Below are 17,565 nucleotides of genomic sequence, written 5' to 3'. Positions count from 1 at the left end.
CAGTGTGAGGAGAAGGATGAATGTTTCATAGCCATGGTGTATGTAAGACCAGTAATGGGCATACTGGAGGCTGAATGAGAGACAGCAATGGCAGAACGTCAAGTGTTGCAGAAGGTCATGGAGTGTGTTGTGAGAGCGCGCCTATGGACAGTAGTGTTCGGCTTTGTATCCAACCATTTGTGAAGATTGGTAGGAATTGATTGTAGAAAACGGGGTGTGTCTCAAAACAAGTTGTTGCCTTCAAAATAAATGAGGAGAAAAATAATTGACAACCATAATGAGATTAATTTTGGATATAAACTGACCAAGTGTAGAGTTTGGTCTGATTTTTGGTGGTTTTAATGGTTTCACAAATGTAATATGTTGTTAAGATGTGTGCTCTAGGTGCCTGTAGCAAGGCAATTAAGGTAGCGAATTACTATAGGTTAAGTTTATTTCTTGACCAAATAAATGTTCCATCATGAGATTCATGGGGCATATGTTCTTGTGTGAAGAATTACCTGGTAAGATTGTATACGAAAATGGTGGTTAATAGGAAACGAGAAACAGGCATTTTTGGAAGAAAAAATAACCAAACATAAGGTGATTTCCTGGAATGCTTTGGAAGTGAACACTTACCAGATCAAAGGTACCTGCAGTCCACCACCGCCCAAGTCACCCCATGCCTGCTGGGGCCACGCAGACTCAAACAGACCAATCAGCAAACCCCAATAAGCTGTGATTGGCACGGCAGGCACCCCCTTAGCTAGTATGGCTGCCTGTCAGCCACTTGGTGCAGTGGCATCAGCTAGGGCAATGCTCACAGGCAGCAAGGCACCGCTGTCCAACTCCCCGCAAAGTGCACGCCAGCGCTTGGCCCACAAGTGGGGGTCCCATCAGCTGAGATGCCCGGGATGGGCTTCATGTCAATGCCTACGGTCAAGTAAGGATGCCGCACACCACGACTGAAAGTGAGAAATACACTTTCCTCAAACATGAAGGGAGAGGAAAGGCAGCAATCAATCATGATGAGATTTGAGAGATAGCGAAAGCTGCCTTTCGTCAGAGGTTTAGACTGAAATCTGTTCTTACCGGCTCATACTTGGTAATTTCGTTATCCTCACTGGCGTGTCGGATGTTGCAGGGGAGTTTTGTGATGTAAGGGAGTAGCCTCTGCTCTCACAGACCACACGTATTACGGTTTGCTCGTTCCTCGTGCTGTCTGGGAGAGGCCGTGCAGTGATTTCCTCTGATCTGTGAAAAATGCTGTTTAATGTTATTTCCTGAAAAGTTCTTAGCAGGGCAAAGGTTGTATGTAATTTTATGTAACTTGCCCATTATGCTACTTTGAAACCTTAAAAACCTCTTTTGGGTCCAAAGATTTGGCAGATATTTAAGGAAGAAAGCACTCACAATGAGAGAGAACCTTAACTCCTTCTATTTTCGTGTGTACATACTTGTTTGCATACCAGTGCGTTCCCGGAACCAAAATTTGAATTTGCCTGTGTTTGTGTAGCATCAGTACTGAAAAAGCAATCTTAATATTCTTTTTTTTCTCAATGTAATGACTTGTATAAATATTAACGTCAATGTTTATTCCCGAATTCACAATCTCCCGCTCCCCCCCCAAAAAAGTTTACAATTGAAAACAACAATAAAATGAATAACACCCACGAGCAGAGTTTCCACACCTTCAGAACTTGGTTTTGGTTTTGTTCGTGTTCAGGCTCCATAGATTGCAGAGATTTTGTAGCGTGCAAAGCAAAGGGTCTTTTGCAGTCTGTTTTGTTGATGATTTCCATTACAATCCAAGGCTCATCCCACTGTGCCAGCGCCTGTTCCTAAATACTGGGGTTCAAGGGGTGGTGGTCGACTCTACACTGATGCTCAGCAGAACGTGTTTTAAGTCCCTTTGTGCTTTCTCGAATCTTGTGACCAGTAGACATGCAGTCAGGCTGCGGCAGAGTCACTATTGTCCTTAGTGCCTATAGTACTGAGAAGTCCGAGGTAATCAAGGCGCAGACATGAAAATAATTGTTATGAGCCAAAACATCTAGCAGCATGTCCTGGGATTTTAGTTAGGGAGCTCCCTCCAGAAGGATAAAACATGTCATTTTCAGTGATAACATCACAGGGTCAAAGCTCATATGAAGTTGGTTCCACAGTTCCAGTGCTTTATTAGGCTTATTAGTAATTTATAATGCTTATTAGTAAAATCCTTAAAATATTACTTTTTGGTCACAGACTGTTGGCAAGTATACCAGAGTAAAGAGATTAATTCTGGCAGGCTTGCAGTTGTTATTAGAAGGTGGAGGAAAGAGCATAGAATTGATTACATCATTGTTGGGGGGATTGCGGGGGCAGAAAAGATGTTCATCCCTGCCTATAGGACCAGAAATAATCCCTTCTGACAGGGTGGAAGAAAACAATGAAATAGATTACGACAGGGTTGGAATAACGATAGGGAAAGTAAAACATTTAATGGGTGGTGATAGAGAGAATAGGCTGGACATGGTCCAAAAAAATGCTTATGATGAGCAAGATTTAAGAAAGTGGGAACCCAACATCAGTTTTCCTTTATAAATGGCTAGCACAGCTGTCTTACTTGTGGAGCTGTGTTTTGTTTTAGTTCTGAAGGAAAAGCTGCAGCTTTACCTGTTTAGTGAGAGAGTTTTGCAGAAAATTCCTATTCTGTGCATACTTTGTGAGTGAGACCGTATTGCTGCTACCTGTGTTGTACTTGTTTAATGTGAAGAGGTCTTGTACACCTACTGGCCAACTGGCACTGAGGTTCTCTTGGCACATATATTTTTTTTAAAACAGACCCCAATGTCCAAAATGTACGGGGAGTTTTCTCTCCCTTTGCCCAGCACCGATGGAGGTTTTGAAGTCAAAGAGGGGTTAAAGGCTCCATTGCTAAGAGCTGTGGACTAAAAACACAGGACTGGCTAAAATTCACCCAGATGGCCAGGGGTCAATGGCCAGCTGTGCATGCTCTCACTCACTACTCATCATGGAACATCTAGTTGGGGATCTTGCACTCACCTTTGTTGCTGGAGTCAGCTTTCTGGCTGCCAAACATCCTCAGGGAGAATTTATTTTGACCCCCGCTTGGAGCAAATGATGTAAATAGGTTAGTGAGTGACTGCTTTTGTCAGAGAGATCCTTTTGTTACTTGCAGTTTCTAAGTTACAATCCTAACATACAACAGCGAGCTATTAACTGTCATCTAAGAGCTGGATGCAAACTGCAACGAAAAAATTGGAGCATTATGTTTTTTCCCCACAGTCTGTTTGATTACCCTACTGTTTCAAAAATATATTGTTATCTTTTCATTTTCAGCACCTGACAACTTGAAACATTACCGCATTTTGGTGCCATTTCTCAGCAAACAACAAGAGGACCCCAACCTCCTTTGCTGCTCTTGACTTTCACCCCGGCTACCACCCAGCAAACACCAGTGTTAAAGGTAAGCAAACTGATGCTATATTTTTTTACATGGGAGTTAGGGCTACCTATGTATGTGGTCACTCTCAAGGCCCTCAAGCAGTCTCTTTCAGTGCCTCCAGCAACCACTATGGCACAGAGAGGCAGGAGCGAGTACGGCAACCAATACACTGCTGTGCAACTTCTTCTACTCTTAGAGCTGAGATTTCCATGAAAGTCTTATAGTCTGAATTCAGCACCTGAGCATAATAGGACGGAATGTATGAAGCTCTGAGGTTATACTGAATAAGCAGCTACCTATGTTATGCCATCTATTAATGTAATAACTGCACTTTCAAAATTGATTTATTAACCTTCCTGCTTTCTCAAATTTGCTTGAAAATGCATGATTTTTCTTCTTTTTTTCAAAATTTTCTTGGGGGGGGGTAATCCCCCCAAACCCCCCTTTTGAGGTTCGGGTTCGCTCGCTGCGCTCGCTCGCTACGGTGCTGTATGCAAATCACTTTGCGCCCCACCACTTTCAAATCTCACCCACCGCCCCTACCTAGCTGTCAGAATGAATCTGCTCTTGTGTTATAACTGTCAGGCTATTCTTGCTGATGTAAGGAGAAATGTCTCTCCTCCCACTTTGTTGTATACCCATATTAGTCAATTTGCATGCTTGTATGTGCCAGGACCTCCCCTTGGTTTTATGCTGACTATGTAACCTATGCATATATAAGACCCCTGTTCTCTGTTCTCCTCAGAATGCCTCCTACAGTGGCCTGAGGGTTCTGTGTAACACAATCTCCCTCATGTGAGGTTAATAAATGCATTCTTTTTATATTACAGCCTCCGTGCCAATTTCTTTTTTGTTGGTTTAAAGGACCAGGTGTATCAGTGAACCCCTTAGAAGGTTTTTATTTCTTCACAGCCAGTGCAGAATGAATCCATATATATAGTGTGACAAATGGTGTCAACACGTTTCAGCACCTTGGAAACTCTGGTAAACCCTCATCAGGATGGGCATGCTTTTAGGTTATGTACTCTACATTTGATCACAAAACTGAGAGATTGACTTTGTGAATGGACACAAATCTCAATCAAAGTTCTTTACTCAGGCATTTGAAGCTTTAGAACGCTATGTTTTACTATTCCAGAAACAGAGTGCCATGAAGCGGGCTCTGAAGTCAATGTTGTGACACAGTTTACCAATGATAATCCACCAATCTCCTATGCGGACGGACTTGCGTCCGTCCGCGCGCCCTGAGTAGGAGGGAATGTCCGCATGTGCTGCGGCGTTCCCTCCTGTGCAATTAGGATGTGACCGCCACCCTGGCGGTCACATCCTCTATTTTTAACATTGCGGCGGGTGCGGCTTCAAGCTGCACCCGCCGCAATGTTAAAAACGCATCCATTGCATCATCTTGGGAACACAAAATTCGCAAACTAACCCCAGCTAGCTCTCCATGGGTAAAGAAAGCACATATTACTAATCTACCACATATTTACATCTCAAATTTGGGACCCCCATTGGCGTGCTATGTGCTGCAAAGCGTGTCAACGCCTCGTCTGGGGTAGTAAGCCTTATATAAATTCAATCTACAATTACAATTATGTAGAGCTGTTTATTATTTGTAAATGATACTACTAGAGGACCAAGATGATAAACAGAGAGTAAAAGCAAACCCACAGGCAAGTCTTAAAGTACAGTTGAGCAGAGCAGATTAAAATAGCCGCACCTTTTATTACAAGAATCATGTGCCTGCAGGCTTCCCATATGCTGAGTGCAACATTCAGTATGCTTTGACAAAGTATTTTCAGTTGAAAATGTCAGGAATTCAGCAGAGCATGGCAGATTAGACACTGAGGGAAAGTCGCGTGTGAAAGTATCATTCATGCTGCACCCGGCACATGCACTGATTCAGTACTTCCTGGGTCACGCTGAGCAGCGACAGCAGAAAAAATGATCGTGGAGAACACTCAGGGCCTGATGATGTGATGAGTGGTATCCGCGGTCTCCACTATCATAGTAGTTACTCTCCCCTCACCATCCTCTCCCCGGTGCTTAATTTGAGCTGATAGTTGCAGGTGGGGCCCATATTCTTGGCAGAACATGTCCTCATCAAGTTCAGCATCCCGTTCTGGTCAAACATCTACACACCACCTCCAGACCAGCCTGCTGAAACTGGAACAGCATCACTGACAAGGACTGGAGCACCGCTCTCAACACCCACCAACCCGATCACTGAAACGGCCTCCCTAAAGCCATCAAGAATTTCAACAATTGGATCACTTCCTGTGCCGACTCCTTAGTCCCCCTCAAACACAACAATACAACAAAATCTAGACCCCAGGCAAGTTGGTACATGGAGGAACTCGGACTGATGAAACGGTACTGCATAAAAGTGGAGCGCAAATGGAGAATGAGCCAGGACAATGCATACAGGAGCACGTTCAAATCTGCCTCGAGGCGCTAACACCAAATGATCCAGACCACAAAACATGCCAGTCTGGCGGACTACATTGATGCCAGAACGAATAGAAGCAAAAGAAATCTTCGCCATTGTGAAAGATTTCTCCTCCCCATCAATCGCCTCCAACTCAATCACTTCCCCGCAAGACCTCTGCAACAATATCTTTCAATGCTTCAGTAACAAACTCACCGCCATTAATAGTGACTTCAGCCCACAACCTGACCCGATAGACCTCAAAAACATCTCCCGATCTTATCCAAAGAAGCAGTACTAACCACATGGCCTGTGAGAACCCCAGAAGAAACCTCCACAACCACTCACTCAGGGGGTCCATCAGATCCCCACCATGCCTCCTCCAGAGGACTGCAACCCATCAGGGTCAAGCTCATACCCATTCTAAATGCCTCCACCTCTTCCTCCACTTTCCAAGATGCTTGGAAACACGCAACAGTCCTTCCATTACTGAAGAAACCCTCTGTGGACTATTTAATGTTTTCCAACTACAGACCGATCTCCCTGCCACCATTTCCAGCCAAGGCCTTAGTGAAAATCATCACCAGACACCTCATTAATACCTCGACAACCACCAACTCCTCGACACCAATCAGCCTGGTTTAAACCACAGCACAAAAACTGCCCTCCTCTCTGCTATGGATGACAGCTACATGACTCTGGACAAAGGAGACACAGCAGCCCTCATCCTCCTGACCTCTATGCAACATTTGGCACAATCTCCCACTCCATCCTCAACCAATGCCCATATGGCATTGGAATCCAAGGACACGCACTCCAATGGATCTGCTCCTTCATGACTGGAAGCACCCAGTCAGTCAGCCTGGCACCGTACACCATGGACGCGAGTGACCTAGTCTGCGGAGTTCTGCAAGGATGCTCCCTGAGGCCAACCCTTCTCAATGCATCCATGATCTCTCTAGTCAGTGTCATCTACTCTTATGCTATCAATGTCCTCTACTACGCCGACGACACGCAACTCATTCTCTCCCTCACGGATAAGGCACACAGTACCCGGTTCAAGTTCAATGCCTCCCTGACTGAAATCGTCTTTTGAATGAAGACCCAGGGGAGTTTGTTTGCAATATTTTGGCTTAGGGGAGAGCCCCAAGCCTTCTGGTGGCACTTCCCTAGGTCAAAAGAAAGTGGCAGGAATGTGCCGTATCTGCAACAAGCGCACATTCCTTTTCTTTCTGCCAGCGCTGGCGCACAAAATGCAGCCGAGTGCCAATGCAGGGGACACTTGCAACATGGGGCAAGGGTGTCTGTACTGTTGGCATGATTGTTTTTGTGCAGGAAGGCTCACCTTCCTGCACAAAAGCAAACAACGGAGGCATTTTTCACATTCTATGTGTGCTGCAAAATGCAGCACACATGGAGAGAGGAAAAACACGTAGAAATCATGCCTGCTTTGGGAAGGCGTTGGTTTTGGCACTGCCAGAGATTTACACTATATTGTAAATCTGGGGCAGTGTCAAAAATCAAGGTTGTTGTGAGGGGAACACCACAGCAACACTCATGGAACTCCCCTTCCACTCATTGTTGTACTCCATATTTACAAGGCAGTGAAAAGCCACTCAGGGTGGCTTTACTGAGCCTTGCAAATATCAGCACACTGTGCCTCCATGGTGTCACAAAAGTGATGCTCCAGTGGCGTAAAAGTGCCACAGGGGCATTGTAAGTATGCCCCCACTGTTTAAAGCTCAACACCGACAAGACCAAAATCGTGATCTTCAAGGAAAGCACATCACTGAGGGACTCCACCTGGTGCCCAACTGAGCTAGAAGTAACTCCCACGCCAAGAACCATGGGATCATCATCGACAGCAAATTTGACATGAATGCTCAAGTCAATGCTATCACCACCTGAAGATGCCGAGGAAGATTTTGAAGTGACTCCCAATCAGTACATGGGAAACCTCCACCAATGCCCTGGCCACAAGCGAGCTGGACTGTGGGAACGCCCTCTGTGCTGGTATCAACAAACAAGCATTTACAATACAACAGTTTCGCCTTTGCAAAAGTTTGAGCTATTGGCATTGTAAATGACAACATTTTTATTTTTGTGTTGGTTTTGAAAATAGATAAATAAATGGCATTGTCATTTACAATGCCAATAGCTTAATCTTTCGCAAATGCCACACACAAAGACACAGACCCACACACAGCCACACACACACACAGCCACACACACACAGCCACACACACACACACAGCCACACACACACACACACACACACACACAGCCACGCACACACACACGCGCGCAGACACACACACACACACACACACACACACACCCACACACACGCACACACACAGAGCCACACACACAATCGAGCACAACCAGGGAACAGAGGCAAGAAAAGCGAGCACAACCAGGGAACAGAGGCAAGAAAACACGAGCACAGCCAAGGAACAGAGGCAAGAAAAGACGAGCACAGCCAGGTAACAGAGGCAAGAAAAGACGAACACAGCCAGGGAATTGAGGCAGCCTCATTACTAAGGTGAGCTGCTTTGTAATAGGGATGTTTCCGAATAGTTGTGCAAATGAGCACAATGACAGGAGTGGGGGTGGTGGGGAGGATATAGAATATAAACAGGGTGCAAGGCTGGTATTCCACGCTTTGCAAATGAGTGGCTATAGACCCCTGAATATAGTAACTATAGCGCATAGTACATGAATTTCGATACCTTTGCAAATACACCGATGACTAATGCTTTCTCAAGGGCTGCCCAATATCCCTATCTGTAGGCTTGACAGCTGAGTGCAAGATAACAGGAACACCGCCTTATTAAAGCCCTTTTCTGCCATATTTCTGGACGAGGACAAAGCTCGGACACACACAATGGGCAGCTTCTGCAAATAGGCAGTGCTGCGGGATTTACAGGGGCAGGCTCTCCGCCCAGCTCTCAAGTTGGGAGTGCGGGAAGTAGGTTATCGTAGGAGGGGAGGTTCCTCTGGTCTGCACGTGGGCTGGAGAAGGAGAAGGGCGGCCTTACCTTGGAGGTTGTTGTCGTAGATGTACGGCAGGGCGGTGGGAGTCACGTTGCCCGAGCTGGCTGCGGACAGCAGCGACGAGCGCTCGTCCACCCATGACTGCTGCAGCGGCAGCTGAGCCTGCTCTGTCGAAGGGGGAGGGGCGAGGCAGGACCGGGAGACAGCCTCAGTCTTTAAGGTATTCTCACAAGGGCAGCGGGAGATTTCGGGGGAGGCCTGGCCGGAGAGAGACTCCCGGGACAGCCCTGGTGGAGGAAACCGGAGAAGGATCACACGCTCCCCCGTGTGTCACTAGGTCACGGAGTAAGACGTAAACACAGAGGGCAGGCGACAGGCATGGATCCCTATCGGCACTGTGTGGTGCCAGTACCGGAACAAGCCGGGCCCCGCGGGACAGACACTCAGAGAGCCCCAAGAACAGCGCAAGGGGGATAGGACCACCATGTTTCTCCGAGGCCAAGCAGAAATGCCTCGAAGAAACACCTCGTCATTTTCGGATTCGGGGGCGTGTTTTTCTTTCTCTCCTCTTCCCATTGGCTGGAATGTAAAATTCCAGCCAATGGGAAGAGGAGAGAAAGAAACTAAAAAACACACCCCCGAATCCCAAAAAGATGGGGCTTAAATGGACAGACGCCCCTCTCCTAAAATGGCTGGCCTCCGTTTAGGTAGTCAGCCAATGGAGAAGAGGGGCAGGTTCAAGCCCACTCTGAAAAACATAAGATCTCGCCGGCGAGACTGCGCAAGCGCAGCCTACGCAGGCCAAGACCTAATGAGGGGCATAATGTGTCTTTCAATGCATATTATGCTGCATAATTTACCGTCCCTAGCTTCTTAATTTGTATTTTCTTGCTGCATAATTTAGTTATCCCTGATCCGTAATGTATGCTTACAGTGCTACATTATTCAATCAGTTCAGAGTATAGGTTGCATTTAAAATGATTATTTACATTCAGGTGCCTACATCTGCCTGCAAATGGCATGTGACCCCTAAAACATGCCTTGTGTTGGTGCCAGCGACTCACTGGACTGGACTGGCCTACAGGGGGATCAGGCAGTGCCGAAAGGGCTGGTCTGACAGATCAGTGTGTGGGCCGGTTTTATGGTCTGCAGGGTCGGGTTTTACTGTTGATTTCCCTGTTATTAAAACAAGCATTGCTTGCAGCAAGCTCACATCCAGGCAGTCTTCCATACTTTGCAAAACTCATACAGCATATCTTTGCAAGTTTCAAACGTTCCCAATATGCAAACCTGGACCACTTTTTAGCTATCTAATACACAAATAGGGGTCACTTTTATCTTTGTGCTCGGGCCTATTTTCTGTCCCAGTCCAACCCTGCCCACTCCCTCCAAACACACATCTCTAAGATGTCCATTGCAATAAATATACCCTGCCCTGGCAGTTTAAAGGGGGAGGACTGTCAGGCCATGCCCTTATCTGAAAATCTTCGAGTCCTCTACGGTTGGTTTGGCTTTACAGACTGATTGTCCCGGCAGCAGAACCACACAACCTTTTGACATACTTTTAATACTCATCTATGTGGGGAAGAATGTTTGCAGACACATTTAAAGTTGCATTTTATAGCATCTACAATCACCTTGAGGGGTCTCTGCCACTATTGACACATATTAGTCACTTGGGGTTCTGCTCTGTCAGTTTAGCCCCAAGGTGCCCTTTTTTGGGCAATCAGGTGCTGTGGATAACATATTCATTTGTATTTCCTGGATGTTTACTGTACTCATTTTATCAACCTCAAGAGGATGAAAAGCTGAGCTGGCCTATGGAATTTGAATCTGTAACCAGTGCGTGAAATGCAGATCCCTGCAGTGGGTATGTTATCTCACTGAGCCACAAGCCTGCCCACTAGTAGCACAGCAGACAAGTGTTTTAAACAACCACAATTATAGCAGAAATAAAACTTGCAAATGACAGTCAACAACCTCCCAAATGCTTTTTAGGTCTCGGCCTGCGTAGGCTGCGCTTGCGCAGTCTCGCCGGCGAGATCTTATGTTTCTTGGTGTGGGGCTTTAACCCGCCCCTCTTCTCCATTGGCTGGCCTCCTAAATGCTGGCCAGCCATTGGAGAAGAGGTTTGTCCTTTAATTTAAGCCCCGTCTTTTCGGGATTGAGGGGTGTGTTTTTTCGTTTCTTTCTCTCCTCTTCCCATTGACTGGAATTTTACATTCCAGCCAATGGGAAGAGGAGAATAAGAAAAACACGCCCCCAGTCCGAAAATGACGGGGCGTTTCTCCGAGGCATTTCTGCTTGACCTCAGAGAAACATGGTGGTGTGGAGCTCTCCTCTCTTGCCTTCAGGGCCCTCCCCAGGGCTCTCTCTATCCCCACGGGGGCCCTACAAACCATAGGGCACTTTGGGGCGGCCCACTGCCGTCCGGGGCTGCTCGGACGCGGTGCCTCACGCGGACACCACCCACACAATCTGCTCCCTCAAGGAGCGGAAGCAGTCAGACGCCCATGTCCCCTGCCCAGCCCGTACTCACCGGGCTCAGGCGTAGGGGACTCCTCGCTACTGGGGGCGGCAGCACTTCTCCTCCGGGCAAAGTCGGGGCTCTCCCTGGCACATGAGAGCCCCGCGGAACAGCTGCCTCGCTTCCCTGTCTTTTTTCCGGCGGTGGTCTACCGCACCTGTGGGGCTTCCCTCTCCTCACGGGAGCCCCGCGCTGCCATTGACTACATCGACCGCTGCCTCTCTTCACCCGGGCCCCCTCCTGGGACCCGGGGCTTTCTCTCCTCAGCCGCAGCCGCGGGGCTCTCCCTAGCGCATGGGAGCCCCATGCCATAGCCCATGCTGGCCTCTTCCGGCTTAGGTGCAGGCCCGCCTCCTTCCCAGCGGGCCTGCCTGACTTCCGGTTTTCGCAGAGGGCTGCGGCGGAGATCCTTTTCTCCGGGGGAAAAAGCGAGGGGTAGGCTCCCTCTAGCAAAAGTAAACATCGAGGTGGGCACCCACACCGACCAACGATTAAAAACACGGGCATAACGCAGGGTGGGCACCTGCTAATAAAAGTATCGCAATAAGCGGGGTGGGCACCCATGATATGCACACAAGGGCAGGAGCGCTTCCCTGTGGGAAAACAACAGCGCTCTGCCCATGAATGCAAATAAAGCGCTCACGAGGCGCTGGGGGCACAGCAACCATCAAGCCCCCAAGGACCGACCCCCAGAGGGCCTATTGTAAGCACTGGCTGCTTGTAAGGTGAGAGCGAGGGAAAAAAAGCTGGCTCAGTCCTTGAGAGGAGTTCACTTGGTTTAGCTGTAAATATTTTGAAAATAATATATTTTAGAGCTGTTCAGAGTGGAGCAACGCAGTAATGGAGGAATTTGATTTAGGCAATGGCTCTCAAATGTCCTTAATCAGACAAATACTTGAATCGTTGGTCTGTAGCATCAGTTTTTATACAGAGGATGAAATGCAGTGAGCTGACAAGAAGCCTTTTTTTTATATTTTACGTTTACACAGCGTGAAGTCTGCCTTTCACGCCTCATGCTGGCAAAGGCAGTGAGAGGCGGTCAACCTGACCTGCACAGGTGTGAAAATGTGCTCGTGCTCGGAGCCTCTCTCACTGGGGGCGAGTTTCACACATTCGAGCACTATCTCACTCTCAGCCAGTCTCATTGGCTTTGTTACCTCCAGACAATAAAGTCACACTCTTTCTGAAAACCCTTTTGGTCAAAAACCTTAAAAATCCAATAGGTAATAAGACCCCCGTGAACTCTCTAGTTCAACAGTGAAAGCATAGTTTTATCAGATGGGAGTACCGAGCAGGTATAAGAGAAAAAACACAAACGTTCGTCTTTTCAGCACGGCAAGTTATCAATAGACGCCACGTGCAAGGTCAGGGCTTTAAGTGAAATGAAAAAAGTGGGGGCCTCTAGAAGGGGCACGGCCTATTTAAATAAGGGTGTGACGACATGCAAATTAAATTCGGACTCCCATAATGTGCTGTGTGTGTGTGGCGCTCTCTGTGTGTGTGTGTGGCGCTCTGTGTGTTTGTGTGTTGGGCTCTGTGTGTGTGTGTGTGTTGGGCTTTGTGTGTGTGTGTGTGTTGGGCTCTGTGTGTGTGTTGGGCTCTGTGTGTGTGTGTGTTGGGCTCTGCGTGTGTTGGGCTCTGTGTGCGTTGGGCTCTGTCTGTGTATGTGTGTGGTTCTGTCTGTGTGTGGCTCTGTGTGTGTGTGTGTGGCTCTGTGTGTGTGTGTGTGTTGGGCTCTGTGGGTGTGGGTGTGTGTGTGGGTGTGTTGGGTGTTGTGTGTGTGTTGGGCCTTGTGTGTGTGTGTGTGTGTTGGGCTCTGTGTGTGTTGGGCTCTGTGTGTGTTGGGCTCTGTGTGTGTGTGTGTGGCTCTGTCTGTGTGTGTGGCTCTGTCTGTGTGTGGCTCTGTCTGTGTGTGTGTAGGTGGCTCTGTGTGTGTGTGTGTGTGTGTGTGTGTGTGTGGTTCTGTCTGTGTGTGTGTGTGTGACTCTGTGTGTGGCTCTGTATGTGTGTGTGTGTGTGTGTGGCTCTGTCTGTGTGTGTGTGTGTGGCTCTAGCTGTGTGTGTGTGGCTCTGTCTGTGTGTGTGTGTGGCTCTGTCTGTGTGTGTGTATGGATCTGTGTGTGTGTGTGTGTGTGTGTGGCTCTGTCTGTGTGTGTGTGGCTCTGTCTGTGTGTGTGTGGCACTGTGTGTGTGTGGGTGCGTGGCTCTGTGTGTGTGTGTGTGGGTGCAAATACAATAGGTCTCGCATTTGCGAGAGATTAAGCATTTGGCATTGTAAATTACAATGCCATTTATTTGTGTTTTAAAATCAAAAATAATGTCATGAGCAATGCCAATAGCTCTAACTTTAACAAAGACGAGAGCATTGCATTGTAAATGCTTGTTTAAGAAGGAGGTGAGAGCACGCGCCACAATGCTATTGGGCAACGACGATAGAAATGCTATTTTGTGTTGTACACGTTTGTGTAGCACTAACAAGCATTTCCGTGGCTTCTTAGCGCCTTGTCTCTGCACGCCATTTTGAAAGGAAAGGAAATAGGCGGCTCATCAGTCCTTTATCTCTGATGTTTGTTGGTGTGGATGTGAGCGATTAGTAGGGAATATGTGGAACGTTTACTGTAGGGGTGCTCTGTACAGATCAAGGTAAATTGTGTTGATTTTGGGAGGATGGTCTACAGTTTTATGTGTATGGATGGTGCACAGGGGTTCTGTCTATTTTATACATTTTGAATGTGTCTGAAACCATGGGGTGTGACATAACATTAGTATTTGTAGAGCGCACGCTTATCCCAAAGGGTATTTTGGTGCTGAACAACAGATGCGTATTTCTACTCAATGGTACCATTTTATCAACCTCAGAAGGATGAAAGTTTGAGTGGACCCAGTGGCATTTGAACCTGTGACCATGAGGTCAAACACAGATCCCTACAGTTGACACATTAGTCCACCAAGCCATCACAGGAAATTATGTCACATTAGGAAGTGCTGTCACGTGACCTCTGTCACCAAGGGCATTTCAGGAAGCGAAACTAAACGGGGGTAAGAAGTGAACTAGGGTGAGACATCTAAATGTACAGTCCTAAGGAAAATTAGCAATAATAGTAATACATTAAGACATAACTAAAATAGACAGGCATTGGGCGCTTCCTGGTCAGGTGTGTGAAGCACTATCTATGTGCTATGTACACTACAATACACAATGATTGTTTTTTTATTAAATAGCTATTAAATAAATGTGACCATATGTGGAAGAAAAGAAAGTATATCAATCAGAAAGGAAAGTAATCACCCTCCCTAAGCCCCCTCAACATCCTTTGATGGTTGAGCCACAGATAAGAACAAGCACTGACAACGCCAATAGGTTTCACCTATGCGAGATCTATTGATTTTCTCAGTGTTATTTTAATCTAAAAGCCAGCCTTGACCACATCACAGTGCTTTTTTTTGCTTTTAAGCCTGTTGGACCACAGTCTGCGTTGCTGTGCCACATGTCCAAAAAACATTGATAAAAACCAATAGATCTTGTGTAGATAAAACCTTTTGGCTTTGCCAGTGCTTCTTTCCTACTGTGTAACATTTGTCTGCGAGGCTGCGGGCAACGGCGACACATCAAATGTTCAAAGCAACTGGCTGTGCATGTCACATAAAAACTGATTTCAAACCCACACTGTAAGCTCGTCTGATAACTGCGGTCCCTCAGGAAAGCAGCTAGCTTTTTTTGGTCTCACCTAGGCAGCGCGCATGTGCTGTCTAGGAGAGGGCCTTTAGGAATCGGTCTTCACTTTTCAAGCACTCGTGCTTGTGGTGGCCTTCACCTTGCGGGAGCGAGCAGCAACGCGCAGGGGACATCTGTTTGTAATTAACGTGGCCCGAGGCTGCTCGCTCCCGCAAGGTGGATGCTTCCATAAGCACAAGTGCTTGAAAAGAGCAGACCGCTTGTTTACTAGGCTATTATGCCAGCTCCCGTACTTGGGACTCTTTTACCACCCTGTTCTTTTGGGTATAAGCTAGCAGGTTTGTGACCCCTTGGACTCCCTGTACCGAGATCAGTGATGAAGCTGGGCATTAGCGGGGTTAATCCTTTCATGTTGGGTCCATAGATCCGTCTAATTCACATTCATTCTGGCCTCCACGCTCCTTTCGGTTCTTGTTTTATGTGGGGAAAGTAAGAGGATTTGTAAGATTAGTGTATATAATGAGTTTCAATAAAAAATACAAACCAGACAAAAGTTGCTAATTGAATAATATTTTGTTTTCTTACCCGCTCCTTCCGTACTTTTCTGGAGTATTTTTGTCATGGTTCATTTCCGCCGGGCCACACGTCACATTGTGTTTGCATTAATTGTTATCATTAAACTGACGAGCCTCGGTGGGTCCGACCTGTCCTATTCCAATCACACCAGGTCAGCCTCCTTGGAGGAAATGGTGCACAAAAACTGCTGGTCATGGCTCCGTCTGAAGTTCCGCCAATCAAATGAGGCGGACGTACCCCCCTTCTGGCCTGAGGCATACTGAATTTGTCGGCTAGACAGAACCACTAGTAGAATTTGAGCAGCACGAGACTCGCAAGTTTGACTGCAGTTTTCTCAAACCAGCTTGGGGTGCAACCTGTCTCTCGTTTCCTGAAACCCAGGTAGCAGAGCCGAGAAAGAAGATACTTTGCATTTCCATCCGCTGCTTTCACTTGAGTCTCTGAGGGGGAAATATCCATGTATTCAGCAACTCTCCCTGCTTCGGGTACCAGGCCTTGGTCGTGGCAAGAGGAGCTCCAGTGTGAATAACGAGTGGTAAACCGGCGTAAAAGTACTTGTTCTTTATACCAGATCATGGAAATATTCTTGGAAAATCATGATGCATGGAATTGTGAAGGCATTGTTCGAGCATTCGCATTAGTTTGAAAATTGTGGACCAGAAAGGATGGATAAAACAAGTAAACATGTTTGCTTTCCTAATTTATTATGTTGAGTACACATTTAGTACCAAAGTCAGTTTTTTCAAACTTTATTTCTAAGCAAAGGTACATGATGCAGCTTGATTTAATGTTTCTTGTGGACAAATAGGATCTATGTTTAAGATGTGTACAGTACAACATACTTTTATAGGCATAGCACAGGTATTTATTTACCTATCATGACACTGCATGAGATATCTGATAGAGACTACTAGCCGCAGATTCCTTCACGTAGAATTACCCCCAGGCATAAGTCTCGATCCGGAAACTTTTTGCCACAGCATCCTGTGCGCCGGGGGCGGGGCGACACCACACAACTCCGCCCAGGCGTTATCCGCATACGTGACATCAGCAAGGTCACATAAGGCCCACCCCGGCGCCCCTACGTCAGTTTTTTCCTTTTCCGCATGCATCGCGTATCAGATCCTTAACGGGCCTGTTTGGGGCCCCTTTTTCTCCCCATTGTCTCTTCTTTGATGGAGCAGTGTGTGAATGCCTTTGGGCTTCAAGACTTGTACGCCGTGTGGGCGTCTTATGTCGGCGCCGGACCCTCACCTCATTTGTATGGGGTGTTTGGGGCGGATCACGGCACCACTGACTGGGAGGCCTGCCAGCAATTGAAGCCGAAGTCGCGCAGAGAGCGCCGAACAAAACTTCTCCCGGTGCGTCTCTCCAGGTCGACATCCTCCCCTTGATCAGCTTCGGTGGACGGCTTCAGATACGGCCATGGTCGTGATCATCGCCCTTCTCCGATGTCACGTGAGCGTCGCTTCCCGGTGGGTAAGTGTAGCAGTTTGTCCCCAGGGGCTGGTTTTCGGCCTGCCGGGGGAGTGGACTCTCAGCGGGAGATGCGGCCCTGCATGTTGTCCTATCCACCGTTTCCCGGTGTTGGGGCGTCATGAGTCCAAATGGAGACATACGCGGCGGCTTTACAGGCCTCGCTGGCGTCTCCTCCTCCTTCTCTTCCTGGGGTGTCAGCGAATCCCTTGCCTTGCGCAGGGCCCTCCGCGGCGCCGCCGCCTGCGGCTCCGGCTGGCTCGGATCCAGGCTTGGAGGATGTGGTACTGTTGGAGTGCGGCCCCTCGGGGATCCCTCCTTCAGGCCACGGCACCTCTGCCTCGCCGCAAACTCCCGCGGGGGGTCCCTGTGGTGCCACGGGAGGTCTCCAGGGCTCGGGTCGCAATCCGAGCCCCTCTCGGTCCTTTGACAAGGTGGTCTTGTCTAAGGCCGAGGTG

At 47.7% G+C, this 17,565-nt stretch overlaps 1 long non-coding RNA gene across 1 annotated transcript in view; it reads left to right on the top strand.

Annotated features, from left to right (window-relative positions):
* The window catches only part of LOC144782375 (uncharacterized), a 371,940-nt gene that overhangs the window by 147,664 nt on the left and 206,711 nt on the right, over positions 1–17,565 (top strand). Inside the window, exon 2 of the long non-coding RNA XR_013601148.1 lies at positions 3,322–3,448. This is a non-coding gene — a long non-coding RNA (uncharacterized LOC144782375). The remainder of the gene's footprint in view (positions 1–3,321; positions 3,449–17,565) is intronic.

The sequence above is a fragment of the Lissotriton helveticus genome, chromosome 1_1 (genome assembly GCF_964261635.1).
Source record: "Lissotriton helveticus chromosome 1_1, aLisHel1.1, whole genome shotgun sequence".
Taxonomy (NCBI): domain Eukaryota; kingdom Metazoa; phylum Chordata; class Amphibia; order Caudata; family Salamandridae; genus Lissotriton; species Lissotriton helveticus.
The sequence above is the reverse complement of the archived record's forward strand: the minus strand, read 5'-3'. Positions and strand labels throughout refer to the sequence as shown.